The sequence below is a fragment of the Magallana gigas genome, chromosome 4 (assembly GCF_963853765.1).
Source record: "Magallana gigas chromosome 4, xbMagGiga1.1, whole genome shotgun sequence".
Taxonomy (NCBI): domain Eukaryota; kingdom Metazoa; phylum Mollusca; class Bivalvia; order Ostreida; family Ostreidae; genus Magallana; species Magallana gigas.
In genome coordinates this window covers 15,488,969-15,499,206 of record NC_088856.1, presented here as the reverse complement: position 1 = coordinate 15,499,206, position 10,238 = coordinate 15,488,969, and the positions used below count along the sequence as shown (strand labels likewise).

Genomic DNA, 10,238 nt, shown 5'->3' with positions numbered 1-10,238 from the left:
ATCAGATATAACACAGCAGGTAACTTTTGAAGTGTGTAAACCTTCCAAGAAAAATATATACATTGCATTTGCTATACGTACTTAAAATGTAAAGCTTAGCAAACTTATGAATCTGCAAATAGCATCAGAATTCCATTTTCCCATTTTTTTAGATGTAGTTTTCAGAATAACCCAAATATGTCGCAGAAGTGGCTGTCCCCATCCTGAAGCTGTGACCCTTGTATAGAAGCTGTGACCCTTGTATATATATATATATATATATATATATATATATATATATATATATATATATATATATATATATATATATATATATATATACACATTTATGTGAGTTTATTTTGAACTGTAAACTAAGATGAATATGTGTTAAAATGGTGTGTCCTTTATGAATGTGGAAACTCGATATATAATCATTCTATTATATACATTTATTTGTTCAGATAAATAGAAATTACATTTGCTATTATTTGCTATAATTTGACAAAAACAAATTAAGGAAATAAATCAAATGTTTTAATTTGTTTTTTTTTAACGAAATACTTTCCATTTGTTTCATTTCCCATTTGTTTTTGATTGCGAGCACAAATTCCTCAGATCCCTCTCCTGTTACTTCTACATATGAACGATCTACGCTTATTGGACTTGTCTGCGTGTAATTCATCGAATCAATGTCGATGTCATAATGGTTATTGCACCAAAAAGACACTCTGGAATAATTTACTAGACCTTGACCGTGATAGACGCAACTTCACCTCAATGGAAACATCATCATATTCTATGAATCAACAGTGTACAAAATGTTAGTTCATTATCAAATTAAGTATTACAATAGAATTACCTTTGTTTATGGAATTAAGACATATGTTTTTCGAAAATTGCTTAAACAAATATATTGCTATTTACTATCAAAATTTGTCTTATTTCTTCTATCAAAACATCAAAACACCGATCTTGTTTGTATCTATGAAAGCACACAGAACTAAACGAATGATAGACATACTACATTACTTTGCCATATTAATTTGACTAGCTCCAACAATTCCTTTGTTTGCCTGCCAAAGTTACGGCTTTGAACATTATTTTTGTGACTAGATATATGAAAAGACAATTGTGCAACCAGCTATTTATATGTTTTATGTCTGACTTGGGTTAAGGTCACAATCGCAGGTGACAGTTAAAATGTTGTAGTCAAAACATCACGCAACTAAACGCTGTACTCTGATTGGCTGATATAGACAAGTAAAGAAGATCAGCTAAATACTCAAAAACACTCAAAAATTAGAACAACCATTATATTTTTACTAGACTATTATTTTTGAAAATAACAAATTACAATTTACATAAATGCTATTATTTAAAATAAAGCTGTATTTATTTTGAAATATTAATAACTGAAGATGAACAACACCTGATAACGTTAAAGAAAATAATATCCCTATTTAAAAGATTAAGTACGGGGTTCCAGATAGTCATCGAGTGAATCCTTAGTGCATTGCTTATTGCTGGTGCATGTATTCAAGTAATGACTCTCTTGTTTTCGGCCTAGGTCAGTATTTTCATACTTATAATGGATAGGTTTAAGATAGTTTGATTCCCCTTTGTTAAACTCTGGGTCCAAGTAATCGTTGCGTCTATTTATGTAAAAAGGCTCAGCACCTCGCCTGTTTCTCTACAATGTTAAGAAAAAATCCTTATCTGAGGCAAAAGGTTATGAAAACAACAACTATATTATACAATTATTTAATGCCTGAGCAGTCAATAGACCCGAATATTTTTCCTGAGGTGCAGGGAACAGCTCAGTATGATCTATTGCCCGAGTCTAACGGCACCAAGGGAAAATTTTCTGGGTCTATTGACTGTTCAGGCATTAAATAATTGTTTTATTCCCTAATTCCGTTTTTAGTATTTTGTATTCACAATCATAAATTACAGAAAGTTTTCTTACCATTATGTATTCAGGTCATTGTTAATCAATACCAAGATGACTTAAATGGACATGGTCACAATTTTGGTCAAATTTTATTTTTCTGTTTTTAGCCGGAATCTGTTAAAAGCAGACTCCTGGCTATAGGCAGGCAAATCGCCAATGTTACTATAAATAGCAATAATAAACAAAAAACCAAACAGCGTCAAGGTAAAGCTTCCGCTATACCAAAGAGTTACACAAAGAGCCACGTTTTGTCAAAAGTGTTGGTTGGCATTTTGTTTCTTTTTTTAAATTTCGAATGAATTGTCTATCTTTTTTAGTTTTCTTATTAATAACGTGTTTTTAAAAATATTACTATGCATTTTAGACACATACAATGTGCATGAATTTCCATGAACTACTTTGCTGCGCGATGAAGAAACGGGGATTGAATATATATAATGCTTGTTGCAAAATTCAAGGCAGCAACTGTTAAACTGTTTAACTTCTTCTAGACAGACATATTTTTTGTTTATAGCCGCTTACAAAATTTGGTCGCTCTCTGATGCTTTGCCAACATTAAAAGCATGAGAGAGAGAGAGAGAGAGAGAGAGAGAGAGAGAGAGAGAGATATTCAGTCTTTACTACACAATATGCATAAAGACACACCAAAAGAGCCTGGCTTTCAGTACTTCAGTACTTTGATCATTATTTGTATTGCTTTAGGAATTAATTTCTAATGATCAAATGAAATTTTGGTGCAAGTCATTTAGTTTTAAAGCAATATGAGCTGTATTTTATTTTGCTGCAAAAACATTTTGGTATGATAAGTCTGCATGTTACTTAAACGTTTATGATAAATAAGATTTGAAAACATCATTAATTTTTGTCAAAGGAAATATTTCTCTTCTAAGGAATATGTAGCAAATCAATTTTTGTACAGGACGACAATAATTCAATTTTGCTCCAAAAAAGGCTTCTTAACGGCCTTTTTCACAAAAATATGGCTAACAGAAATTTAAAAAACCATGATATTTTTGTCATTTTAGTAGAAAAGAACATTTTAGTAAAATAAAATGCATGAAAATGCATCTCATATTGCTTTAAGCAAGATACAGGGCTCACAATTCTTCGTCAAGTAAACAAGTCTCGTGCCCTGTTTTTGTTAACATAAGTTCAATATACCAGTAAAAAATCTTTTTAAAGCTGGTTTGTATATCTCATTATTCATTTAAAGCATAAATAAACAGTTCCTAACTATTAACACATTTATTTTAGGTCTAAGATTGGAATTTTTACTTCAACATTCGAAATGTAAACAAACGCTTTGTTTACATAGCGAAGAATTGTAAGCTCTGTAACTCGCTTATAAATCATCAAATGACACTCAAATTTTGGTTGCATATTAAAAGTGCCATACTTAAGCATTGTAAACATTAAAATCGAAAAAATAATTTTTGAACCAAAATCGTGACCATGCACCTTTAAAAAAAAAATATGAAGAAAATAGTGTCATCTTGTAGCAATTAAACTTTTTCTTAAAAAAAAAAACGTTGCCGGTCCAATAGATCACGGTCTATTGACCGGCGGTCCAGTAGATCGCAGTCTATTGACCGGCGGTCCAATAGATCGCGGTCTATTGACCGGTAGTTCAACAGATCACATTCAAACCTGAATACATATATAAAATAGACAAAAATATTAAATATGTAATAAAACAACAAAATCCCTTTGATTAGGTAATAAAAGGCAATAGCTGCTTCTTAACACTGTAAGAAATATATAATTGTAAATTATGCGAACCTGGAAATCCCTTCTTATTAATCTGTTTGACTCTCGAAAATCATTGCTTTGTATTCTGTTTTCGGTGGGAAAACCTAAGTATTCGTCGTTCATTGTCATTGGCATCTGCACACTAAAGGGATAATATTTTTTTATAAATTAAAATGAAACAAAATTTCTGTATTAACATTTACTGAAAAATTAATTCGAAACAGTCAATTTTATATTGATAAAATTTAAAATAAAATTGATTAACCCATATTGATACATGTCTTTTATATTCTATTCTAAACAGTTATTGGTATCATTAAGAACAATTAATGTTAAAATAAAACAATCTATCGATTTAATTCAATGAAATTTTAAAAAATGAAAATGTAAAACAATGTATTGTATGGGTTCTTTGCCGATGTGTTATAATTTAACATGTTTTTGAGAAGTACAAGTCTCGTTTTAAGAAAAGAAATGCAGTTTGATAAAAACAATTTGCATTGAATTTCAGTTTTGCGTAATATAGGCCAAAAAAATGGGTAAATATTGAGATAACAACTCTTACATTAATTCGATATTCCGATTTCAAAGGAAAAGATTAAATGGGGTTAGATGAATCATAAATCTACATCTTTCAAATAATTTATTTACTGAATAATTCTGCTAAGATGAATTTTGATACGTTTCATCTTTACAAACCTTTCATAATTTTCCGCTTTGTTTCTGTTATTACATAAAAACATCAGTCCAAGGCCAGAGATGATACCTAGTACAATGTTTGTGATGCATAAAAGACCGAGGTTGTCCTTTTCTAAAAAAAAAAAATTGACAACGGGCAACAAAATAATTTATGTCTATGGAAATACTTATAGAGACATAGTGATTTATTTTTTCCGATGCAATATTCATTAGATTCTTTATCATTCATTAAATACAATTTATTTATATCTTGTTTGGTTTCTTGATTGTACGTATATTCTAATTGCCAACATAGAGCAATCGTAAATTAAAGAGATACGGGGCATCTTGTGGTGTCAAGTTTTATGATCATCATATTGTGATATCAAATTGTTCAGAAAAGGTAAAACAACAAACAAACAAAAAAGTGCCCGGCTAGATTAAAATCGGGACTTGCAGATAAGGAGATAAAGCTTAAACTGTTAACGCTTTGCTGTTAATAATATCACAATTGGAAAATATATAAAATTATTGTTAATTATTTGATTATTTCAAAAGAAAGTATTTTATGATATGGAGGTGTCACTTATCTCCTTAAGTACTGTTAAAAGATAAATAGGAGAAGGGAAGGGTAGGGGCTTAAGGATTTCGAATAATCAAATATTGCTATGTGATGAAACATAAATCTTTATGTCCGACATACATAACTATTGAGATAACAAAACTAAGCAAGCTATAAAAAAATCTCATGATACATGCATAGTTCGTAAGTATATTTTTTCCTTTCATTACTCAAATCTTTAAATATGATCAGTGATGATCTGTCTGGCTTAGTAAACGTTTTTGTCTTATATCTTTCATAAAATGTATTTTTAAATTATTCGGGTTTTTTTAAGTAAAAAACTAATAACAATTACCATTATTGTGTCTAATTTAGGTGATTTATTATCATTACAAATTCAAAGTCTTCATTTATGTGATTTTGTGTAATTTAATCTTGAACAAAAACAATTTTAATCTACTAACTAAATAATTTTAAATTGACCTTACCTGTAAAAAATGAACAGTCCATCTGCAAGGAAAACATACGCAACAACTGCAAAAAAAAAAATGCTGGCTTAGTTTGTATTCATAGAAAACTGCAAGTTACAACTTCACAATCCTCTATCTAATATTTGAAATTTTATTACATAATGATCGACATACAACTTAATCTTTCCTTGTGAATATATATATAGCTAAATTGCTATTTGATATTTATCACATGAACTTCTCCTTCCTGGTGTTGTAATCCATTGAGGGTTTACTTTATGTGTATTATTTTTCAGAATGAATATACATATGTTCCTTTGTCTCATGGTTTTTTTGTTTTCATAAGAAAACTTAAAACACAAATTATATTATATCGATATACAATTAACGAAAGGTTGCTTTCTTTGAAAACTAAAACAAACACACATTATTACAAATAATTTGTGAACATTTTTACGTTAAAAAGCCCAAAGTATTAACATTTTAAAGATAAGATCAGAATAATACTTTTCATCTATAAAAACAAAGCTTATTTATTTATTTATGAAAAAGAGGATATGAGATAATTGATTTATCTTAGATTTTGTTTAAAAACTAGGTGCTTGCATTGCGACAAGGTCATCTGTCAAAGATGTAATACCGCTTACATGCCATCTTGTGATATTTTGAATTTTAAGAGGTTTGTTTACCTCTTCTATTTTTTGGCCTGTTTTTTAAGTTTTCTAATAACAAATGTATTAATAGCGAATGATTGGCCTTTTTCTACAGGTGTATAAAATTCTGATGTGCAGATTAATTTCTATCCCAATGTATAAACTGTAACAAGCAACAAGATGTCTTAGTCACAAACGCCCATAAAGTCTTAATTTTTAAAGCTCTCTGGGTAAAATTTTATGAGTATAAATATTTGCACATGAAAGGCAATTAAAAAGGCAATTAAAAAGGCCTATAAAAAATTAAAAAAAGAAGAATTGAAATCATTTTTTTTTCTGTTTGCGACGTGCTATTTCATTTACAATAGTTTGTCAAATTTACCTTTCTCGTAACTGAATTTTAAAAGAAAATACAAATAACTGATTTTTTTTTAAATCTTATTTACAAAAGTATGTTGAGTTTAAAATTTTTTATTTTAATTTGTTTTAATTTTTTTTTTTTTTTTTTTTTTTTTTTTTTTGACGCTAAAAATATTACGCGATTAATATATCACAATATATCCTGGAACTATTTCTAATATTAGCAAAATAAATTAATAAATAATAAAAATACCTACTATTGATAAATGGTATAATGTATAAGAATTACAGAACCAAAGAGGCGAAAAATAGCAATTTTGGATTTGAAACTATGATTTTAACAAATCTGAGACAGTAATTATAGATAAAATCCACAAAGCAGATTCGAACTCATGATCTTCATGCTTTCACCACTAAGCAATGATAATATAAAACCAAAACTACTGAAACTAACAATCTAACAAAACATTTAAATCGAGAAAACGACATTCAAATAAGACATTATTATTATAGACTCGAACAAAATTATGTCTATTGTCATTTTTCCTCTTCAGTGCCTTTGCTTTGCGAAAGATGGAGCTGTAAAATTGTAAAAGGAGCATTACTGTGGTGTGAAAAATATTATTGGTAATAAGGTGTGGTGTCATTTACATTGAAATTAATTTCAAAATGCCATTGTCCGTTATTTGTAACCACAAACTACGAAGAGATTCAGTCCACCATAAATGTTTTTATAGGTATGGATGCAAATTGCTTTGTCCAACAAAGGGTAAATTTCTATAAAAATTTAAAACCCTTTAACAGACAAAAAATATGAATAGGGTTTAACATGTTCTGAGTTACAAAAACAATGGTTTTAGTAATAAATGTCGAAGTTTAGTAAAAAGCTCTCTAGTATTTTCAAGAATGTACATTGCATGGAATGATTAATTGTTTGTTCACGTTTTTACGAGAAAAAAAAACGCCCCGTAATGCAATATTTACAAGGAAGTATCACTATCAGAGAAGTCCTATCAAATGATAGATAAATACATACTGTCAGTTAAAAATTTGAGTGTTTAGCAATAATTCACAATAAGATTCTTATCAATGCGTTTTTTTGAAACCAATCGGAATGGAATAGAATTGCATCGTTTTCCCTTTTATTATTCACTATGTTTTTTTTTTAAGAATGAAACTTGACGACGGAAATGACTTACATTTCCGAAAACGTTGATAAATGTAGCGATAATTGTGACACTCCAAAATAACTTAAAGGAATATCCGTTAAAGTCAGCAGTGTTTATATTTCCTTATTAATTAAACTTTCTGTGATGATGATTGTGCATAAAAGTGAGAGGACATAATCATAAATCAAATTGCTATGCAACGTTAGGAATATTTTATTTTATAGATTCCACTCTTAGACATGAAAAGAATGAACATAGTTAAAATAGAGAATGGATTTCTTTTGATCTTGATTTTTGTCATTGTCATATTTTTAATTTCTTACGGTTGATCAATCACACAACATCAATTAAAATTCGAAACATTTAAATTTCAGGCTCACATGTTTAAAAGCATAGTTTTCGTTATTATAAATCATAAATTTAAGTTTGTACGAGGGTTGTTCGGAAGTTATTGAGACATTTACTCTTATTTCTTTGGGGGAAAAGATAAATCCTTGAAATTTCACAAAAACGTACACCAGGATAGAGTTTAAAATGTAAAAAATGTATTGTCCATAGCATGATTGGATCATTCCTGGTAAGCTGACCAAATTGCCATCGCCCAGTGACCCGGCGCAACCGCAAACTTACCGCAACGTCATTTTGACGCTTCTTATTGATCCTATGTTTTAAAAACCTAACAAACAAAGGGAAATTAGAATTAATTCTTAATTTCTCATCTTTTGTTTTCCTTTCAAGATGTCAACATTCGCACATTCCCTCCATTCTTGATTTTGTGAAAAAAAATCGGGTCATTTTTGACTGAAAGTCAAATTACTGTGAAATTTCTCCTACAGTGATTCTGTGTACATATTTTAGAAATGTTTACATCAGTTAGTGTGTAAAAAGTACTTGATATTTAGTCACTTTGTCTTAATTCTAGCTAAACAATTAGTGAAAAAAGACGATAAACTGAAGTTCTTTATCCATTGCCATCGTATAGTTTTTGTTAAAGCAGTTGGGTGGTATTAAAAGGTCTTTTTCCAAAATTTCCATCAATTTGATGTATTTTCGCTGCGCCGCCTTGACGTCAAATTTCTATATTATGTCGTTTTCAAATTCCTATTGCTTGGTAAATATATCTGTACCAAATCCGTATTTCAACTCAAACACTCGTGAAACCTGATCAAAAGTCAGTCACAATAAGTAGGAAAAATAACATATATAATCTGATTTCTTTTAGTATAAGCTGTAAGTTTGCGGACACTTAGATAGACGATGTTTTAGTTTTCTTATTCTCCGAGTTTATGTTTGCGCCGGGTATCCTGACCACCAATTTGTTAATCTACCGTTGTAAACAAAATATTAAACATTTTTTTAAATATTAATTTCTTTAATTATTTGTTAAGGTTTCTTTAATGTCCATGCCAATTTTCACAATGATTCTTCTCTTAGAAATGGAAATATCCGTGTTGTCACAATAATTTCCGAACAACCCTCGTATTTGTACACTGATAAGTGAATAAATAAAATCTGAGCTGTGTTTTGTCTCGTGCTCTCAACCCTCGTCTCTTCTTGTTACAAATGAAGGGTTTTCCTTTATTTGCTTGAATGATTTATTCATACAATTTTAGAGTATAAAAACCCAAACTCGTGTATTTTGTACTTATTTAAAACACATTTGTGTTGATTGAAAGAAATGGTGTCTTTATCTGAATCTAAACTAAGATAAATTATTTTTATAAAAAAAAAAACACCAACCTTTGTTTTCCCTCTAAAACCATTCTTTATCATTGTACCGGAAACCACAAAAACGGTGGAATCTTTTAAATAAAGTCTGAGGTCTGTGTTAGATATCTACAGCGATTTATGCGAAAAGCAAGATATTTGTTCACAAGTTACCCTTAATTTTTAGCACATACTTAATACATTTGGAGGGATAAGAAATTATCACATGGATAAGGATAAAAAAGAAGCTGTTAAAGGAGAGAATTTAAAAAAAAAACGGTGACACAATAAATAACAGGTAAATTATATATTATAACGGTAATATAAAACTGTTTATCTTATTCTAAAATACATATGGAATATGTATTCTCTAGATCTGATGTTTTAACTCTTCGACAGTATTATCTGGCATTCATTAGATCATTCATTCGTTATGATTTCTTACGAATTTTAAACCTTTTTGTCATTGATAAAATGCAATCTAAGTCGCATTAATCAATTCTTTTGTATTTTCTGGAGAATTCAATTCTTCTCTTAACTTATCGTATCAAGCAGAGTTAAGTACTTCGTTCACAGAATATATAGTAAACGCATTTTTAGAATATTTCTCATGGACAGATTCAACCTAAAGCACTTCAAAAACAGGAAGTTGTAATGTATATAAAAAAAAACCTGTTTGTTCATGTTACTAATAAATGAAAGTATAGTATAAGGAAACAGAGAATGCTTTATGTGAGTGTGACACGCTGGATACATTTATCAGAATGATCGGTGGTAAGACATCTGTAGGTAGGTTTTTTTTGTAAATTAAAAAAAATGATGTCAAAGTATCAAAGTTCTTATGAAAATGGAATTTTTAAACATGTTAAGTTTTACTATTTTCAATTCAACATGATCTTATTTTTCCTTTTTTATACTAAACACATCCAATTAATGAGCCTTTAAATGTATTTGTAT

The 10,238-nt window shown here is 29.2% G+C and overlaps 1 long non-coding RNA gene across 1 annotated transcript; it reads right to left on the bottom strand.

Moving 5' to 3' along the window:
• Window positions 1–340: 340 nt before the first annotated feature.
• LOC117682128 (uncharacterized) lies at window positions 341–5,608 on the bottom strand. The gene is made up of 4 exons (XR_010713629.1): window positions 5,411–5,608; window positions 4,382–4,493; window positions 3,713–3,824; window positions 341–1,672 (listed from the first exon to the last, which is right to left on the bottom strand). It is a non-coding gene; the product is annotated as an uncharacterized lncRNA (long non-coding RNA).
• Window positions 5,609–10,238: the final 4,630 nt, after the last annotated feature.